The sequence below is a fragment of the Gorilla gorilla genome, chromosome 2 (assembly GCF_029281585.2).
Source record: "Gorilla gorilla gorilla isolate KB3781 chromosome 2, NHGRI_mGorGor1-v2.1_pri, whole genome shotgun sequence".
Taxonomy (NCBI): domain Eukaryota; kingdom Metazoa; phylum Chordata; class Mammalia; order Primates; family Hominidae; genus Gorilla; species Gorilla gorilla.
The window spans coordinates 129299103-129321573 of NC_086017.1; positions in this window are offsets into that span (position 1 = coordinate 129299103).

The window sequence follows — 22471 nt, forward strand, 5'->3', positions numbered from 1 at the left end:
TAGACCTAAGCCTAAACTGAGAACTTGCTATGAAAGGAAAGCTGGACCAAAGTAGAAATATACACACTTCAATTTCTGAAGGTTGAATAGGCACCTTTATGTTTGAGAGCAGCAGTCCCATACCAAATAATTATAGATGATTTCACAGAATGTAAGCTTTCTGGCACATCCTCTTCTGTTTTCTAATGACTATAAGAAAGAAAAATTCTGCTGAATCCAGAGCCTCTAGGCATGATACCTGGAATCCAAGTCAATGTGGACAATGACAATAGTTTTGCAAACCTAATCTTAGCTTTAAAGAATCATTATTTTAAAATTATATTAGTCATTAGAATACCCCATGTTACAGAAGTGGAGGAAGTCAACACACCTGCATTCCCATTAGCCTTCACTAGGCATTCCATCAGTAGTAAAAAGCCTATGTTTCTAACTTCCCCAAACTTACTTCCCAAGATACACATAAGGGACCAACCAGTACCATTATCACATAGTAATAATTCTCCCCCAAAGAGCTAAGCAGATGCTATCTGGTCCCATAAGGATAAAGCATGTACATAGCAACAAGGCCATCTCAAGGTATCATATCACACACCAGATCAAAGTACAGCATCTTTTTTTCTATTTCAAACTTAGGGTTGTTCCTCACTGGTGATTTTCATCTACAAAAACTTATATCTCAAAAGAAACCAAACCCAAACAAATATTTCATTATTTGTGTGTGTGTGTGTGTGTGTGTGTGTGTGTGTGTGTGTGTGTGTGTAGTATATTCTAAGACCTCTTTTGCTCAGCAGCAATTATGCTCAAACCTAGATAATAACTACTTTTGGAAGCCATTGTCTGATGATTAATCTTGGTTGGTGGAGACACAGAGAATAGGTGATGTGACTCAATAATGATTGTCCCTAGAAAACAAAATTTAAAAATCAAGGCTGTTTATAAAATAGAAAAGTGTTGACACCAGCTCTATATCATTAGTACTTCAATCTCACTCTTCTAAATATGAGAAAAACAGGCAAAAAGAGAGTTACATTGAAGTTCATAATAACACAGAGATATCTTCACATAAGAGTTCCTTCTCAAAGATGATGATAAGCAAAGTGAAGCCAGTTAGTCAATGAACAATAGGTATCCTTGACCATTTCTTGTGATGAAAAGTGTGTTCCACCTTGCATTTCCTCCTTAGTTGCTTTTAAATTCTATTAGGGAATGCTCACAGATGGAACAATTAAAGTAGGTATTTTCTTATTTTCTTTGCATTCAGCTATCCCTCTAAGAGTGGGCCCATAAAGAATCTTGCAAATTAGATGTCCTAGAGGTGAAAATGTTAGTACCATAGCCAGTCCTAGCATTTAGACCTCATAAAATTATTGTGTCAGATAATGGGAGCAGAGACTATAAAGTTCAAGGGACTGTCAAGTTGAAATTAGACATGTAAAGAATCTGCATGCCCTTAGCTATAGGAATATAAACATAAAGATATAGAAGGTCAGTCTTTCTCAGTAGCTGAATCAAAGTCAAAAGACATACAATTTTAAGAATAACTCAAAAAACTTCCCTGACGTTAACTACCATCACATGGTCAGTGCACTTCTACCTCTACCCAAATTACTTTGCTTTATGGCCAGAACAGCAAATAACTCAAATCTCTGAACATGAGAAACTTTGTGTCCTACAAGCTGGTTCTACGGTTGATATATAATGCTAAGTTTCAGTAAGTTGGTGGTCAGATCAGATTCTTTGCATTCAGAACCTATATCTTACCACATTTCACATTTGTAGTCATTAAGACCGGGAAACAGAAAATGCAGACTTTTTGTCTTCTGGCATTTGTGGTAAATTTAATCTATAATGCCTGTATTAGTAACATTATTGGAGAAAAATGGGCCTTTATTATCTGGAGTAATAAGCGATATAGTAATTGGCCTTTTTATCAGGAAAAATAGTTTTCTAGAACAGTGCACAAAAAGAATAGTGCTCAATGAACAAGTCTTCTCCAGTAAATGATCATGTTGCAGGCACCTAAAGAAAGCATGATTGTGGTGGTGGTGGTGGTGATCACAAGTCTTATTGTTGGGATTCTATGTGTAATACCATTTACAGATTATTTTATTTTTGTAACCATAATCTTATTTCAGTTTGTTCTTTCTATTTCTATATTTAGTGTGACTTAGCCAAATCACCTCAGAACTGTTTAGGACCTAAAGAATCATCTCTCAGTTCCAATAGTAACTAAAGGTAAAAATGGTTTTGTCTGAGCTCAGTTGGCAGACTATATTAACAGAAAGAAAAAAAAATCATTAGAAATCAGTTAACAAGAATGTTGCTATTCCATAGGCGAACTCGGGCAAAAACAGGGTCCCACATACTGTTATTGAAGCTCCTGATACAAGGAAGTGGCCATTTCTATATAGAATATTAACAGGGCAGAAGCCATGCATGAGAGCATGTAGGTAAGAGAGGAGATTCATAAGGTCCCAAAAAGGAAGGATTCCGTTGGCAGCATCTAACTAAAGGTCTTATTAATGAGGAAGGTCCTAATGAGGAAGAAGTTGAAATAAATGATGGAACCCTGGTTCATATCATTTTGTAATTGGAGCTGGTATTAATCAGTTATGAGAAAATGTAATTTATAACAGCAGGTATTAAAATAATAATGTTTATGTGTCTTGTATACCTTATTTTCATATAAAATATATAAATGTACATAAAAATATAATATTTTGACATAGGAGCAGAGCTTTTATTGAGGGTCTGTTAGTTGCATTCTGAGTCACAGTTCTTTCATAAACCACAGCCACATGCATTGTTAATTGTTTTCTATTTCAGCATCTTGAAGTAAAACAATAACCTAATTATGAGTACTGGTAAAGCAACCTGAATATAAAATCCTACTAGTTTTACATTTTTTTATTATCATTGTCTCACCCACCCCTGTGTCTATACATTTTTAATAACTCTCTTCCAACAAGTCTTACGTAAGCATTTCACTGTTTTTATAAAATCAATAATCCCTTTCTTTTCACATCTGTGCGTTATCAGTTTATGCTTTACTCTATTAGATTAAAACAAAATAAGCAATAAAAAAGTTTAGGGATAAACATGACAGAACATTTACTGGAACACAAATTGACTGGTGGGAGCAAGCATGTCTGAGCATATTAGATAGGACATAGTAGCTATAACATCAAGCCTGACATGCACACTATTCAGCGTGTTTGACCAAATGAATGAAGAATTGCAGTTAATTGGAGCTCATTGAATATGAGCTGGTGTCTACTGTGTTTCACATAAATCTTCCTACACTAACTTCATAGAAAAGAAGTTAATTTACATGCCTATATTCCAACATTTTGGGAGGCCAAGGTGAGATTGCTTGAGCACAGGTGATTGAGACTAGTCTAGGCAACATGGCAAGAACCAGTCTTTACAAAAAGTACAAAAATTAGCTGGACATGTTGGCATGCGCCTATGGTCCCAGCTACTCAGGAAGTTGAGGCAGGAGGATTGTTTGAGCCAGGGAGGTCGAGGGTTCAGTGAGCAGTTTTCAAACCATTGCATTCCAGCCTGGGTGAAAGAGTGAGACCCTGTGCTCCCAACCCTCCAAAAACAAGAATTTATTTTAAATCTTCTTTCATTTTTTAATGAAAATTTACCCCATTCATGCCAACCATTCTGGGGCACACTACCTGCGAAAGGTAGTAAAGTGAACCTACAATACAGGTAACAAAACGGGCTTTCTCTGGTTTAGCCTCACTAACCAAATTTTTAGATGATAAGCCCCATTGAATTCCTCTTGACTCTGGAGATTCCCAAAAGGTTACCTGGGTTCCTTACCCACAAATACAGGCTTCCTGGTTCCTGCACACAATCCTTCTCCTCTACTGCCTCCAACAATAGCTGGGAGAGTTCCAGATCACTGTGAAGGTCTTACGCTATTTCTCAGTTACTCTATTCTCTCCTCAGCATGAGTTATCTCTTGCTCCTGGCCCTAATCACAACAATGCAGCTTTCATTTCCGACATTACATCTTTGATTTCGAATCCCGCACCAGTGAACATTTGAGGCAGGACCAAGATATTTCAATCCAGAGTCATATTTATCATGATGCTGACAAAGCTTGAGTTTTAAGGCCCCTCATTTGCTCCATCTCTTTCAGGGCCATGTACCTAATTTTGTATTCTTAAAGAATCTTCTCTCAAATATGTAAGTTTAAGACCCTGCTTCAACCTATTTCTTTTATTCTAATTCATTTAGAAGGCATAAAACTGTCCGTTCTTAAGATTCTAGCATCCTACGGAGATTAGAACAATAGTTTTTTTTTTTAATTTTCTTATCACCTGACGGAAGTCTCAGAGGAAATGGTGAAACACAACAATCTGAGATCACGTCACTTCTCTTCAAAATTCTCCTTCTCTCCTCACTTGTGAGTACTCACTGGCCTCCTAATAAGCGAGTCAGCCCCTGCTTCCTTACCTCACCCCAGAGTAAGCTCCTTCTTTTGAAGCTGCTTGATCTCTAAAGGACACAGAACCTTTTAGTAAACTTTCTTCCCTCCATCATCCATGAACACCAGAGAGCACAACATGTTTCACAGATTTACCTCTTCTCACTTTTCTCAATCAACCTTTCTGTGCTCCTCATAAATTCTTGAGTTAAATTGGCTGTGGGAACTGGAAGCTGTGCCAAGGGTCACTGAGCCTGGCTTCTGGTATGAGAAAGTTTCACTTGTATTCAAAATGGATGGTGAGACAAAATAAAATTATAAGAATTCACAACAGGCTCCTAGGAGCCTGTCTAGAGTTTGGTTAAGAAGAGAAACCTCATGAGCAGTTAGTCTCCTCCCAAGAACTGGCTTAACTGGGTATACTCCTATTTAGGTGAGCTACAGAATGCATTTACAAACAGGCTATCTATGAAATTCACATATAAATCAATTATTGTCCTGTTCTGAAGCTTCACTAATTTAGCAATAACCAAATCAGGAAAGTCAAAGTCATGCTAATAAATGATCAAAAATTTCTTTGGTTAATGCAAGCCCTTACAAAGTGTAAAAGGAAGAGAGGAAATAATTTATCTGATTCAGACTCAGCAACATTAAGATGAGAGTTCTGAATGCAGAGGGCTGGTCAGAACAAAGGTCCACTTTAGGTAAATCAAGAGAACCCGTGACCTGGAGAGCAGCAACACACTGCTGGTAAGAAGAAAGGCATTTCCCATGGAAGAAGCAGCTACTAGGCCTGGCTAACCTTATCAGATTTTGAATTTCATGAACCCTAAAGTTGCTCCCAAATCAGTTAAATGCATACATAAATAATAAGAAACTGGAAATGTTGGGCCTTGGTAGGATAATCAATAGTTCTCAGATCTGGAGGCAATGTTTTTAGCAACCCAGAAACAATAGTTATTTTTAAATTGCTTGGGAACTTTGCCAGAGGTCAGAGATAAACTAATAATTTCAAGTAGCACAGTACTGAGATCCATAAACCTCAGCTATGGCGCACTATGGAAATGTCTCCAAGAGGATGGTGGCAGGCTTCACAGCAGACTATTGGCCTGGTGCCACACAATGGAAAGGAGAGGGGTAGCTGGATCACTGGTGCCCCTATAATGAAATGGTTCTTCATGGGAGGCAATTCTGCCCCTAGAAGACCATTGGCAATATCTGAGACATTTTTGGTTGTAACAACTGGGAGAAGGGTGCTAATAATATCTAATAGGTAGTGGCCAGTGATACTGAAACAGGAGAGTTCCCTGTCCCCCTCACTGGACATAGGACAAGGGTGTGGTTTGCTTCTTTGGTACCCCAAAGGGGTTTGCTCAAACCCTTAGGGGGAGCATGCAGATGGGCAGGTGCAGAGGTTGTGGGGCGTGTTTTTGGGCTCTAACCCCACAGCATCTCTAGGGGTGAGTGTTTACAACTCCTGAAGCCCAAGTGGGCATGTGTTATAGCCTGCCCTTTCAGCTTTGCTGTCTGCAGGCGGCTTGTGTTAATCAGCTCAATTAGACCTTCTGCCTTATCGCAAGGACAGAGGGCTTTATGCATCCTGGGTTCTTGCCCTAGTGTACCAGAAAAATCGGATCTCACATAGGCTTAGCGGATGAGTGCAAGGTTTTACTGAGTGGTGGAGGTAGCTCTAAATGAGATGAATGGGGAGCCAGAAGGGGGATGGAGTGGGAAAGTGGTCTTCCCCTGGAGTCGGACTGCCCAGAGACCAGACTCTCCTCCTACCACCCCCAGCTGAATTCCCCTCAGTGTCCATGTCGTTCTGCCGTTGCTAGTCTGCCAGTGTCTGCTGGTGTCTGTCAGTGTGTTCTTGGGTTTCTCTTGACGTCCAGCCACTATGTCCATGCCCACTAGGGTCTCAGGTTTTTATGGGATGGGGGTGTGGCAGGCCAAAGGCAATTTTTTGGGTGTGAAAACAGAAATGCCTGTCCTCATTCAGGTCCATGGGCACAGGCCTGAGGGTGGAGCCTTTGCCAGGGACCCCAAACTTCTCTACCCAGCACTTCCCTGCCCTACTTTCATATCAGTACTACTAAACATCCTACAAGGAAGCTTCCTCCAACAAAGAAGTAATTCACCCAAAATGTCGATAGTGCCAAAATTGAGACATCCTGTCTATCAGTCTGATAAAGACATACCAGAGACTGGGAAGGAAAAGAGGTTTAATTGGACTTACAGTTCCACATGGTTGGGGAGGCCTCAGAATCATGGCAGGAGGTGAAAGGCACTTCTTACATGGCAGTGGCAAGACAAAATGAGAAAGATGCAAAAGCAGAAACTCCTGACAAAACCATCAGACTTCATGAGACTTATTCACTACCACAAGTACAGTATGGGAGAAACTACCCCTATGATTCAAATTATCTCCCACTGAGTTTCTCCCACAACATGTGGGAGTTATGAGAGTACAAGTAAAGATGAGATTTGGGGGGGACACAGTCAAACCATATCATCCTGCTATAATGCTATTAAGGATGGAAAAGCAACCCAGTAGCCTATCTGCCTAATCTCAGGTAGCAACAACAATAATCTGCCCTAATCAAAGCCATCATTTGAGAGACAAAAGATGGACACTTTTAAATGTATTATGATTATAAAGGAAGCAAATGGGTAATAAGTATTTTATATTTCTAGATTTCTATTGGTTGATATAATTTTTATTCTAGAGCCTTCCCCCTTTATGCTCTGTGATGTTTTCTCCATTTCCTTTCCTCAACCCCTCCATCTCCTCTTCTACCACTAACTTATAAGACCACATTAGACATACCTGAGATATTATTTAAAATGCTGTGCAGTATGGAAACCTCAATGGATATCTGAGGATATTCTGAGGTCATTGTGGCCATTCTAATCATAGACAGGAGATAGCCTGTCTGATGTGGGAATTATTTATCAAGTTTTAAGAAGATACAATCACCTCAAACATAGTTTAAGATATTTAAGTAAAGAACCTAAAATGAAGGCAGTTTTATAAGATTTGTCTTTAAGCTTACATTTCCTTTTTTTATTTATTCTTTACTTTTTTATTTTTCTCCTTGAAATCATAAAATGTATCTTGTATACAAATTATAGGTATATTTGACCTATGTTTTCCAAGCCACGTTATTCTGCAGATTACATCAAGGTGAATAATGAATAAGGCCATGATAAATGCAAACATTCTATTTTCAGTTCGCTGTTGAGAATGTCGACTCCTCTCAAAATCTCTCCCAATAATTGCATCTTCTAGAGCATTGCACATGAGTGCATGTTCACCCTTGTCAACCTCCCAGTATTATCCTGAGTCAAGGGCCTGCCCAGCAAAGCAGCTCTCCTATGACAGAACTGTCACACTGCAGCAGGCCATTCCTGCCCCTGGCACTACAGTCACTGTGGTGACTTGGGCCTGCGTGTGGCAAGACTGAGTGGGATCTCCTGCAAGAATGTCTTTTTTCCACCTCAGGGGTATTTTCTATTGTACTATACTAGTTTTTCCCAAATAGCATATATTCATTTATTACCTGTGCCCTCTTCTACAACAACTGACTCAAAGTCTCTGGAGAAATGGTCAAAACTCTGCATTTTTTCATGTTTCCCAGCTGATCCTTATGTGCATTAAAGTTTAAGAACATGTGCTCCAACACCTCACAGGCTTTTTAATAAAGTCATTTCCCCATCTATATTTGCAGGACTCTCTCCTTCAGACTCAGTTCTAATAATTATGTAGTTGATGATGATTATTACAATAACAACATAACTCTGAGGCACAGGCATTAGTTATGTTGCTTGAAGTAACATATCTAGTAACTGATGATATAAGGATTAGAACCACTTTTGAGCTAAAGATTGGGCAGGCAGGTCAACCTGAGTAAAAGGATACTAAGCTTTACTCACAGCTCTCCTTTATAATGACAGGGCATTGCAACTGGTCCAGACTCCTGTGTCTCCATTAAGTCATGCCTAATTATGAGACTTCACTCCTGACTCTAAAGAGCTCCCCTTGGTCTTAAACATGTGCCTCACCTTTTCTGTATCCCAGGGTTGCTCATGGCTTAGTTTCAAGCTGGGATACTCCTATCTTGTTCTATCAGTCTGCACACCAGCCCATATCCACTCTTGTCACACAATACCCCTGACATACACACATACAAATACAGAATAGATTATCTCACCCATTCAGCCTGCAATGCAAGATATTCTCCTCTTGAGACAGGTCATGCCTCTTACCATTGCTTTTAAGTGCTTCATTACATCAGCAAATGAGTGCAAGGAAGTAATTAAGAGGATGGTCTCTGAAGTCAGGTTCAAATCCCATTTCTCCCTCTATTTGGCTATGGCCTTGAGATTTAAAATTGTTTGTTTCTCAGTTGCCTTTACTTTAAAATTGGAATAACAGTACATAACTCATTGAATTGTGGTGAAGATTGTTTATTTTTTATGTAATGCAAATAGAACTCTCTATCTTATTGAAAGCATCATGTAAGTGCCAGCTATTATAATTTAAATTGTAAGCTTTAAATTTCACCAGAAAAAAAATATTTTATATTTTGTACTGTAACCCACAGAATGAAATATGGTACACAAATACATAGGCATTGTTTTAGTCCATTCTCATGCTGCTAATAAAGACATTCCCGAGGCTGGGTAACTTGTAAAGGAAAGAGGTTTAATTGATTCAGTTCAGCATAGCGGGGGAAGCCTCACGAAACTTACAATCATGGTGGAAGGGGAAGCAAACATGACCTTCTTCACACGGCTGCAGCAAGGAAAAGTGTCAAGCAAAAGAGGGAAAAGCCCCCCCAAAAAATCATCAGATTTAATGAGAATTCACTCACCGTCACGAGAACAGCATGAGTGAGGGTAACCTCCGCAATGACTAAATTACCTCCCACCAGGTCCCTCCCACGACACATGGGGATTATGGGAACAACAATCCAAGATGAGATTTGGGTGGGAACACAGCCAAGCCATATCAGACATACTCATATCACTGAAGTAAAAGACTCACAAATGTTACCATTATTATATGCAATGTATTCTAGTATTCTTTTATCCACTGTATTTTATTTTTTTAAGAACGATAGGTCAAAATTCATGAAATTGATTTTATAGTCCACGATTGGGGTTAACACACAGTTTGTAAAACACTATACTAGACTGAAACTTTATGAAGAAAGTTGCCATACCTGTTTTGTTCAACATTGTATCTGTGACTTCCTGGAACAAGGTTTGGCACATAATAGGTGCTTATTTATATGTGTTGGATAATTGAGTCATCTTTTATTATCAGTTAGCATAGAAATAAGAATTTACTTTACCTTCTCTGCTGTTGATGTCTGAAACTGTGAAAGAATCTTTTCTACTCATTATTTGCTGAAATTCTTAGGAAAAGTCCTAGAAAATCATTAAAAACGTAAGGCATTTTAGAGGCTTATTCCAATAGAATCAGGTCCCGGTGTTAACATGGCAGACAAAATCTTGTCTGGATCATTAATTTTTTTTATTTTCTTGAAGAGATGGCAATTCTTGTCATAATTTTGTTGTTATCCTTTGTGTGTGTGTGTGTGTGTGTGTGTGTGTGTGTGCGTGTGTGTGTGTGTGTGTGTGCATGTGTGTGTGTGTTTCATTTCCACCTTTGACTTTAAGTTCAGGGGTACATGTTCAGGATGTGCAGGTTTGGTACATAAGTAAACGTGTGCCATGGTGGTTTGCTGCACAGCTCATACCATTACCAGCATCCACTAGTTATTCTTTCTGCTCCTCTGCCTCCTCCCAACCCCTGCCCTCTGACAGGCCCAAGTGTGTGTTCCCCCACCATGTGTCCATGTTTTCTCATCATTTAGCTTCCACTTATAAGTGAGAACATGTGGTATTTGGCTTTCTGTTCCTGTGTTAGTTTGCTGAGCATAATGGCCTCCAACTCCATGCATGCCCCTGGAATGGCTATGATCTCATTGCTGTATATGGCTGCATAGTATTCCATGGTGTGTACGTACCACATTCTCTTTATCAAGTCTATAATTGATGGTCATTTAGGTTGATTCCATGTCTTTGCTATTGTGAAAAGTGCTGCAATGAACATACAGATGCATGTATTTTAATAAAAGAATAGTTATATTTCATTGGGTGTATACCCAGTAGTGGGATTGCTGGGTTGAATAGTTTTTCTCTCTCTAGATATTTGAGGAATTGCCACACTGTCTTCCACAATGGTTGAACTAATTTACACTCCCACCAACAGTGTATAAATGTTGCCTTTTCTCCACAACTTCATCAGCATCTGTTAATTTTTGATGTTTTAATAATAGCCATTCTAACTGGTGTGAGATGGTATCTCAGTGTGGTTTTGATTTGCATTTCTCTAATGATCAGTGATATTGAGCTTTTCTCCACATTTTTGTTGGCCCCATGGATGTCTTCTTTTGAGAAGTGTCTGTTCATTTCCTTTGCCCACTTTTTAATAGGGTTATTTGTATTTTTATTATAAATTTAAGTTTCTTATAGATGCTATATATTAGACCTTTGTCAGATGGATAGATAGCAAAAATTTTCTCCCATTCTGTAGGTTGTCTGTTTCGTCTGTTGCTGGTTTCTTTTGCTGTGCAAGCTCTGTAGTTTAATTTGATCTCATTTGCCAATTTTGGCTTTTGTTGCAATTGATTTTGGTGTCTTCTACATGAAATCTTTGCCTGACCCTATGCCCTGAATGATATTGCCTAGGTTTTCTTCTAGAGTTTTTAAGGTTTTGGTTTTACATTTAAGTCTTTAATCCATCTTGACTTGATTTTTGTATATGGTGTAAGGAAGGGGTTCAGTTTTAATTTTCTGCATATGGCTAGCCAGTTCTCCCAACACCATTTATTAAATAGGGAATCCTCTCCCCATTGCTTGTTTTGTTGAGGTTTATTGAAGATCAAGTGGTTGTAGGCATGTGGTCTCATTTCTGGGTGCTCTACTCTGTTCCATTGGTCTATGTGTCTGTTCTTGTACCAGTACCATGCTGTTTTGGTTACTGTAGCTCTGTAAAGTTGGATAGTATGATGCCTCCTGCTCTGTTTTTCTTGCTTAGAATTGTTTTGGCTCTTTAGGTTCTTTTTGGTTCCATATAAATTTTAAAATATGTTTTTCTAATTCTGTAAAGAATGTCAATGGTAGTTTAATGGAAATAGCATTTAATCTATAAATTACTTTGGGCAATATGGCCATTTTTACACTATTGATTCTTCCTATCCATGAGCATGGAATGTTTTTTCATTTGTTTGTGTCATCTCTGATTTTTGAGCAGTGGTTGGTGGTTCTCCTTGAAGAGGTCCTTCACTTCCCTTGTTAGCTGTATTCCTAGGTATTTTATTCTTTTTGTGGCAATTGTGAATGGGAGTTTGTGATTTGGCTCTCGGCTTTCATGTTTTTGATGTATAAAAATGCTAACAATTTTTGTGCATTCATTTTGTATCCTGAAACTTTGCTGAAGTTGCTTATCACCTTAAGAAGCTTTGGGGCTGAGACAATGGGGTTTTCTAGATATAGGATCATGTCATCTGTAAACAAAGATAGTCTGAATTCCTCTCTTCCTATTTGAATACCTTTATTTCTTTCTCTTGTCTGACTGTCCCGGCCAGAACTTCCAATACTATGTTGAATAGGAGTGGTGAGAGGGCATCCTTTTCTTGTGCCAGTTTTCAAGGGGAATGCTTCTAGCTATTTCCATTCAGTATGATATTCATTGTGGGTTTGTCATATATGACTTTTATTCTTTTGAGGTATGTTCCTTCAATACCTAGTTTATTGAGAGTTTTTAACCTGAAAGAATGTTGGATTTTATTGAAGGCCCTTTTTGCATGTATTTAGGTAATCATGTGGTTTTTGTCTTTAGTTCTGTTTATATGATGAATCATATTATTATTTCTTCCTGGTTCAGTCATGGGAAGATGTATTTGTCCAGGAATTTATTCATTTCTTCTATATTTTCTAGTTTATATGCATAGAGGTGTTTATAATATTCTCTGATGGTTGTTTGTAGTTCTGTGGGGTGAGTGGTAATATTCCCTTTATGATTTCTGATTGTGTTTATTTGAGTCTTCTCTATTCTTTATTAGGCTAGCTAGAGGTCTATCTATTGTATTACTTATTTCCAAAAATCACCTCCTGGATTCATTGATCTCTTGAAGGGTTTTTGATGTCTATCTCTTTCAGTTCAGCTCTGATCTTGGTTATCTCTTGTCTTCTGCTAGTTTTGAAGTTTGTTTGCTCTTGTTTCTGTAGTTGTTTTAGTTGTCTTATTAGATTATTAACGAGATATTTCTAGATTTTTGATGTGGACATTTAGTGCTATAAATTTCCCTCTTAACACTGCTTTAGCTGCATCATAGAGACTGTGGTATGTTGTATTTTGTTCTCGTCAGTTTTAAAGAACTAGTTGATTTCTGCCTTAATTTCATGATTTACCCAAAAGTCATTCAGAATCAGGTTTTTCAATTTCCATGTAGTTATATGGTTTTGAGTGCATTTCTTAATCTTGAGCTCTAATTTGATTGTGCTGTGGTCTAAGAGACTGTTTGTTATAGTTTCAGGTATTTTGCATTTGCTGAGGAGTGTTTTACTTCTGACTATGTGATCAATTTTTGAGTAAGTGTCATATGGGGATGAGAAGAATGTATAATCTGTTGTTTTGGAATGGAGAGTTCTGTAGATATCTCTCAGGTCCTCTTGATCCAAAGTTGAGTTCAAATCCTGAATGTCTCTGTTTATTTTCTGTCTTAATGATTGGTCTAGTATTTTCAGTGAAGTGTTAAAGTCTTTCACTGTAATTGTATGGGAGTCTAGGTCTCTTTGAAGGTCTCTAAGAACTTGCTTTATGAATCTGGGTGTTCCTGTATTGAGTGCATATATATTTAGCACAGTTAGCTCTTCTTGTTGAATTGAACCCTTTACCATTATGCAATACCCTTCTTTGTCTTTTTTTTATCTTTATCTTTGTTGGTTTAAAGTAGGTTTTGTCAGAAACTAGGATTGCAAACCCTTTCTTTTTTCTGTTTTTCCATTTGCTTGGTAAATTTTCATCCATTCCTTTATTTTGAGCCTATATATGTCTTTGCATGTGAGATGGGTCTCTTGAAGACAGCATACCAATGGGTCTCGGTTCTTTATCCAGCTTGCCATTTTGTGTATTTTAATTGGAGCATTTTGCTCATTTACATTTAAGGTGAGTATTGTTACAGGTGGATTGGATCCTGTCATCATGATGCTAACTGGTTATTTTGCAGACTTTTTTATGTGGTTGCTTCATAGTGTCACCAGTATGAGTACTTCAGTGTGTTTTTGTAGAGGCTAGTAATAGTTTTTCCTTTCCACATTTAATGCTTCCTTCAGGAGCACTTGTAAGGCATGTCTGGTGGTAACAAATTCCCTCAGCATTTACTTGTCTAAAAGGTTCTTATTTTTCCTTTGCTTATGAAGCTTAGTTTGACTGCATATGAAATTCTGGGTTGGAATTTCTTAGCTTTAAGAAATTGAATATTGGCCCCCAAACTTTTCTGGCTTTTAAAGTTTCCATTGAGAGGTCTGAAGTTAGTCTGATGGGCTTCCCTTTGTAGGTGGCTTGGCCTGTCTCTCTGGCTGTCCTTAACATTCTTTCTTTCATTTTGACCTTGGAGAATCTGATAATTATGTGTCTTGGAGATGATCTTCTCATGGAGTATCTTGCTGGGTGATACAATTTGGCTCTGTGTCCCCACCCAGATCTCATCTTGAATTGTAATCTCCACATGTCAAGGGAGGGACCTGGTGATTGGATCAAGGGTGCAGTTTCCACCATGCTGTTCTTGTGATATTGAGTTAGTTCTCACATCATCTGATAATTTTAAAGTGTGGCTCTTCCTCCCTCACTCTCTTTCTCTCTCTCTCCTGCCACCTTGTGAAGAAGGTGCTTCCTTCTCCTTCACCTTCTGCCATAATTTTAAGTTTCCTCAGGCCTCCCCACCCATGTGGAACTGTCAGTCAATTAAACCTCTTTTCTTTATAAATTACCCGGTCTCAGGTAGTTCTGTATAACAGCATGAAAACAAACTAATACACTGGGGTTCTCTACATTTCCTGAATTTGAATGTTGGCCTATCTAACTAGGTTTGGGAAGTTCTCGTAGATGATATCCTGAAATATGTTTTCCAAATTGGTTCCATTCTCCTCGTCTCTTTCAGGTACCCCACTCAGTCATAGATTCAGTCTCTTTGCATAGTCCTATATTTCTCAGAGGTTTTGTTCATTCATTTTTATTATTTTTTCTCTATTCTTGTCTGTCTGTCTTATTTCAGAAAGACAGACTTCAAGCTCTGAGATACTTTCCTCTGTTTGGTCTATTCTGCTATTAATACTTGTGATTGTATTGTGAAGTTCTTGTAGTGTGCTTTTCAGCGTATCAGGTTGATTATGTTCCTCTCTATACTTGCTGCTAATATTTTGTCTGTCACCTACTGCATTGTTTTATCATGATTGTTAGCTTCCTTGCATTGGGTTACAACATGCTCCTTTAGCTCAGCAAAGTTTGTTTTTATCTACATTCTGAAGCCTACCCCTGTCATTTCAGCCATCTGAGCCACAGCACAGTTCTAAACCCTTGCGGGAGAGGTGTTGCTGTCATTTGGAGGAAAAGGTGCACTCTGGCTTTTTGAGTTTTCAGTGTTTTTGCACTGATTCTTTCTCATCTTTGTGGGCTTATCTACCTTCTATCTTTGAGGTTGTTAAAATTTGGGTAGGGTTTTGGTGGAGTTTTTTCTTACTGTTGTTGTTTGCTTGCTTTTCTTTTAACAGTCTAGCCACTCATCTGTGGGGCTACTGCGGTTTGCTGGGGGTCTGCTCCAGACCCTTGTTGCCTCGGTTTCTTTAGTAATTGGAGGTATCACCAGCAAAGGCTGCAAAACAACAAAGATGGCAGCCTGCCCCTTCCTCTGGGAGCTCCAGGTTAGTCCCAGGGGGGTCCTAACGTGTTGCTAGCCCACATGCACCTAAAGGTGGTGGATAAAGACCCCAGTTGGGAGGTCTCAGCAGTCAGGAAGAATGAGATCAGGGTTCCTCTTAAAGAAGTAGCCTGGCTGCACGTCGGTAGAGCAGCTGTGCTATGTTGGGGGATCCTTTCAGCTCCCAATCAGTTTGGGCTCTCCAAGGCTCACAGGCTGGACCAGCTGAGATGCCCAAACAGCAAAGGTGGCAGCCCTTCCTGCCTCCTGGGTACTATGTTCCAGGGAGATATTAGAACTCTGTTGGCTATAGAACACAGGCAGGGTGGTCAGAGGTCCCAGCTGGGAGGACCCACCCAGTGAGGAGACATGGATCAGGGCCCCATTTTAAAAAGCAATCTAGCCATACCTCAACAAAATAGCTGAGCCATACTGGAGAACTGCTTGTGTGCTAGTTGGCTTGGACTCTCCAAAACCCACCTGCTGGAATGGTCAAGTTGCCCAAATAGCAAAGGTGTCAACCCACCCCTTCCCCTGGGCACTTCATCCCAGGGAGAAATCAGAACTCTGTCCACAGAATACAGATAAGGGTGGCTGGAGGCCCCAGCTTGGAGGTCCTGCCCAGTGAAGAGAAATGTATCTGGGTCCCATTTAAAGAAGGACTCTGTCTACATTTTGGTAAAGCACCTGTGCTACGCTGAGGGAACCCTTCCTTGTCTAGACTGTTTGGACTCTCCAAAGCCCACAGGCTCGAACAGCTGAGTTGTCCAACAGCAAAGGTAGTGGCCCACCCCTTCCCACAAGGGGCTCTGTCCCATCTCAGGCAGACTGTACCTTGCTGGATGAAATTCCAAGCCAGTCAGTCTTATCTTCTTGGGTGCCATGGAAGTGGGGCCTGTAAACCTATTCTGCTTGGCCCCTGGATTCAGCCCCCTTCCTAGGGTATGTACAGATCTCCTGCCTTACCTGAGTTGCAGTCACCTTTGCCAGGAATCCTGAGGCTAGAGTATGTAAACTCCTAGGTCTCTCTGCATGCCTGAGCAGCTGCTCTGCCAAGACTCCACACAGCTCTGTGTGTCAGACCCAAGGCCCTGGTGGAGTGGGCTCACGAGGTGATCTCCTGATCCAAGGGTTGCAAAGATTCATGAGAGAAGAGTGGTTTCCCAGGGTCACACATTCCCTCACCGCTTCTCTTGGCTGGGGTGGAGGTGGCTTCATATCATTCCCAGGTGGGCCATCACCTTGCCCTGCTTTTCTCTATTCTCTCCCTTGGGTTGAGTTGTTTCCCTAATCAGTCCCAATGTGAATACATGGATGTTTCTGTTGAAGATGCTCTATTTACCCACCCCTTGTGTTCCTCTCTGTGAGTGACACACACCATAGCTGCTTCTACACAGCCATCTTGGCTCCCTCCCCCACCTTGTTGTTATCCTTAATTCAAGCTTTTCTTTCTATATAAATCATTACATTTGGTATTGTAGATATTTTTGTTATCGGTACTTGAACATTTCTCTAATGATGACTAAAGAGGATAAGAATTCCCATTCTCATAGATTTTTAACATACTTAAAATTTTACCTATCAGTTCAATGTAGCTCAGTTAAACTTTTTAGTTTCACTGAAAGCTATATCTATATAACAAGTAAATTTAGAGAGATATAGCTAATGAAAAAAATGCTAATTTTTCTTTTGTTGTTCTTTCAGGAATTTCCAGTTTCCTGCCCCATGCACACACTATAAAGCATAAAATAAATGTAAAAGATAGTAGGAAAGCTTCACAGTGTTTATAATTTTATAATGCAAAACTACCTGAACTACTATCATACTTTGTAGTGATATTTGTGTTTAAAAGTAGTGGCATCAAAGAGGCAACATTGTATAATAGAATGCAAAAAAAATAAAGAAACAAAAATTTATTTCCACGGGTACTGGAATCAGGCAGATCAAGGTTCAAATCTTGTCCACCATTTTCTAGTCAGATTTCTAATCTGCAACATGGGGCTAAGATGTGTGTGTCTACATCACAGGGTAGATGTGAGGATTCAATAGGCTAATATATTTAAAGAAACTACTATAGAAAACAGCAATTGTTTACTGTAAAAGTGAACTCCTCCCTCTGCAAGTGGGTGTACCTGGCCTATAGGTCTTATGATCTGGCTTAGGGATCAGCTCACTTGAAAGTCACTTGTTTATGAGGTTGAACCTCAGTTCTAAAAATAATGGTGCAGTTTTGACATTCAGTTGAATTCAATAAACATGTAGTAAGTGTCTCTTGTATACAAAGTACTGTGGTTAGTTGTTATGGAAATGGAGAAAATACATAATATGAATGAAAATTGTTTTCTGCCCTGAAGAGCTTCAAATTTACTGGGAAAAGAGGGATATATTAATTTTCAAACACAATAAATACAAATAGTACAACAGAGAAGTAATTAAATCTAATTAAATCTAATGTGGGGTTGGGGGAACAGTCTACAAAAGCTAGCAAAAAGATAGTATTTGAACTATGGTTGAAGGATTAGCATGGTTTTTTTAGGTTGAGATAGTAGCAAGGGGTTTCTGGTCTAAAGCTGTGTTAGGACACTTTTGCATTGCTAAAAATAAATATCTGAGGCTGGGTAATTTATAAAGAAAAGAGGTTAAATTGGCTCATGGTTCTGCAAACTGTATAGGAAGCATGCTCAGCTTCTGAGGAGGCCTCAGGGAGATTTTACTCATGGACAAAGGCAAAGTGGGAACAGACAGTTCACATGGTGAGAGCAGGGGCAAGAGAGAGAGTAGGAAGGTGCCACACACTTTTAAACAAACATATTCCATGAGGACTCACTCACTGTCACAAGGTTAGCACCAAGCTATGGGGGATCCAACCCATGACTCAAACACTCCCCACCAGGCCTCATTTCTAACACTAGGGACCATATTTCAACAGGAGATTTGGATGGGACAAATACCCAAACCATATCAAAAGCAATAGCATGAGCAAACCCTGGTAAACCAACTAAGTGGTGATAATCTGGGCAAGAAAGGATGATAGTCTGGACAAGGATAATGGCAATGGAAATGAGAATGAGAAAGGGAGTGTGGGGAATAGTTTCAGAGTTTAAAGCAAATAATTAAAAAATAAGACATGCTGAAGACACCAGCAACATACTTTGCAGTGACATCTGTGAGTGCTTTGGGTTTTTACATAGATCTATTTTGTCTGTTAAAGCCATTTTCTTTCTAAATAACTTCCCTCATTTTCTGACTAGTTGACTTTATTGTCTAAATATGTTTCATACACTTGCTACCCCCAAAATTTTAAGAATAAACTTTATTACTGCTTCCCATTTCATTTTCTTCTTTGCTTTAAATAAAAATTTTTACAGCTCAAATCACATTGACCTTTTTTGTTCCAATATTGCATTATAAATTTATTTTTATTTAGCTACCCTCTTGCTCAGTGCCATCTCACATACCAGATTTCTCAGAAGGACAATGAATCTGAGTCCATTTCTTTCCAGATATACTAGTTTACACTCTCCCAATTTAATCTCATTTTGATTTAAGTCCACATTTATAACCTTTTCAAGTTCCAGATAAGTATTTCCTAAGTCATTACCCATATTTACAACATTGCTTAATATAGCATCATTTCAAGATACATTAATGTACTGCTCATTCTGCAGATATTGAGTTGAAAAAGAGAAGTAGAAACAGTATTTTGTTCCATAATGTCCATTATGGACATTATCCCCTTTGCAGTTTATCAGATTGTATAGTCTACTATTCTGTTGATAACTGTTATTATTTATTATTTCTTTATCCAGTCTCCTTTGAACTACATTCCAAGAAAAAATGTTTTAAAATGTGGCTTATAACTCCAAGAAATATGGGACTATGTGAAAAGACCAAACCTACGTTTGATTGGTGTACCTGAAAGTGACAGGGAGAACGGAACCAAGTTGGAAAACATTCATCAGAATATTATCCAGGAGAACTCCAATCTAACAGAACAGACCACCATTCAAATGCAGGAAATACAGAGAATATCACAAAGATACTCCTCGAGAAGAGCAACCCCAAGACACATAATCATCAGATTCACCAAAGTTGAAATGATGGAAAAAATGTAAAGGCAGCCAGAAAGAAAGCTTGGGTTACCCACAAAGGGAAGCTCATCAGACTATCAGCAGATCTCTCTGCAGAAACCCTACAAGTCAGAAGAGAGTGGGGGGCCAAAATTCAACATTTTTAAAGAAGTTACAACCCAGAATTTTATATACAGTAAAACTAAGCTTCATAACTGAAAGAGAAATAAAATCCTTTAGAGACAAGCAAAAGCTGGGAGATTTTGTCGCCACCAGGCCTGCAATACAAGAGCTCCTGAAGGAAGCACTACATATGGAAATGAAAAACCGGTATCAGCCACTGCAAAAACATACCAAATTATAAAGACCATCGACACTATGAAGAAACTGTACCAACTAATGGGCAAAATAACCAGCTAGCATCATAATGACAGGATCCAATGTACACATAATAATATTAACTTTAAATGTAAATGGGCTAAATGCCCCAATTAAAAGACACAGACTGGCAAATTGGATAAAGAATCAAGACCCATCAGTGTGCTGTATTCAGGAGACCCATCTCACATGCAAAGACACACATAGGCTCAAAATAAAGGGATGGAGGAATATTTACCAAGCAAATGGAAATTAAAAAAAAGCAGAGGTTGCAATCCTAGTCTCTGATAAAACAGACTTTAAATCAACCAAGATCAAAAAAGACAAAGGAGGGCATTACATAATGGTAAAGGGATCAATGGAAAAAAAGAGCTAACTATCCTAAATATATATGCACCCAATACAGAAGCACCCAGATTCATAAAGCAAGTTCTTAGAGACCTACAAAGAGAATTAGACTCCCATACATTAATAGTGAGAGACTTTAACACCCCACTGTCAATATTAGACAGATCAATGACACAGAAAATTAACAAGGATATTCAGGACTTGGACTCGGCTCTGGAACAAGCTGACCTAATAGACATCTACAGTACTCTCCAACCCAAATCAACAGCATCTACATTCTTCTTAGCACCACGTCACACTTATTCTAAAATTGACGACATAATTGGAAGTAAAACACTCCTCAGTAAATGCAAAGAACCAAAATCATAACAAACAGTCTCCCAAACCACGGTGCAATCAAACTAGAACTCAGGATTAAGAAATTCACTCAAAACTGCACAGCTACATGGAAATTGAACAACCTGCTCCTGAATGACTACTGGGTAAATAATGAAATTAAAGCAGAGATAAAGATGTTCTTTGAAACCAACAAGAATGAAGACACAATGTACCAGAATCTCTGGGACAGAGTTAAACAATGTTTAGTAGGAAATTTATAGCACCAAATGCCCACAGAAGAAAGTGGGAAATATCTAAAATTGACACCCTAACATCACAATTAAACGAACTAGAGAAGCAAGAGCACACAAATTCAAAAGCTAGCAGAAGATAAGAAATAAGATCAGAGCAGAAGTGAAAGAGATAGACACACTAAAAATCCTTCAAAAAAATCAATGAATCCAGGAGCTGGTTTTTTGAAAAGATTAACAAAATAGATAGACTGCTAGCCAGACTAATAAAGAAGAAAAGAGAGAAGAATCAAATAGACACGATAAAAAATGATAAAGGGATATCACCACTGATCCCACAGAAATACAAACTACCCCATCAGAGAATACTATAAACACCTCTATGCAAATAAACTAGAAAATCTAGAAGAAATTAATAAATTCCTGGATACATACACCCTCCCAAGCCTAAACCAGGGAGAACTCAACTGCCTGAATAGATCAATAACAAGTTCTGAAACTGAGACAGTAATTAATAGCCTACCAACCAAAGTCCAGGACTAGATGGATTCACAGCTGAATTCTACCAGAGGTACAAAGAGGAGCTGGTACCATTCCTTTTAATACTATTCCAAGCAATAGAAAAAGAGGGACTCTTCCCTAACTCATTTTATGAGGCCAGCATCATCCTGATACCAAAACCTCGAAGAGACACAACAAAAAAAGAAAATACAAAATTTCAGTCCAATATCCCTGATGAACATTGATGCGAAAATCCTCAATAAAATACTGGCAAATGTAGCATATCAAAATGCTTATCCACCACGATCAAGTCAGATTCATCCCTGGGATGATAGGCTGGTTCAACATATGCAAATCAATAAATGTAATCCATCACATAAACAGAACCAATGACAAAAAACACATGATTATCTCAATAGATGCAGAAAAAACTTTCCATAAAATCCAACAACGCTTCATGCTAAAAACTCTCAATAAATTAGGTATTGATGGAATATATCTCGAAATAATAAGAGCTATTTATGGCAAACTCACGGCCAATATCATATTGAATAAGCAAAAGCTGGAAACATTTCCCTTGAAAACTGGCACAAGACAAGGATGCCCTCTCTCACTACTCCTATTTAACACAGTATTGGAAGTTCTGGCCAGGACAATCAGGCAAGAGAAAGAAACAAAAGTATTCAAATAGGAAAAGAGGAAGTCTAATTGTCTCTGATATACAATCAGGTGACATGATTGTATATTAAAAAACCCCATTATCTCAGCCCCAAAATTCCATAAGCTGATAAGCAACTTCAGCAAAGTCTCAGGATACAAAGTCAATGTGCAGAAATCACAAGCATTTCAATACACCAATAAATAGACAGAGAGCCAAATCATGAGTGAACTCCCATTCACAATTGCTACAAAGAGAATAAAATACCTAGGAATAAAACTTACAAGGGAAGTGATGGAACTCTTCAAGGAGAACTACAAACCATTGCTCAAAGAAATAAGAGAAGACATAAACAAATGGAAAAACACTCCATGCTCATGGACAGAAAGAATCAATATTGTGAAAATGACCATACTGCCCAAAGTAATTTATGGATTCTATGCTATCCCCATCAAGCTACCATTGACTTTCTTCAAAGAATTAGAAAAAAAAACTACTTTAAATTTCATATG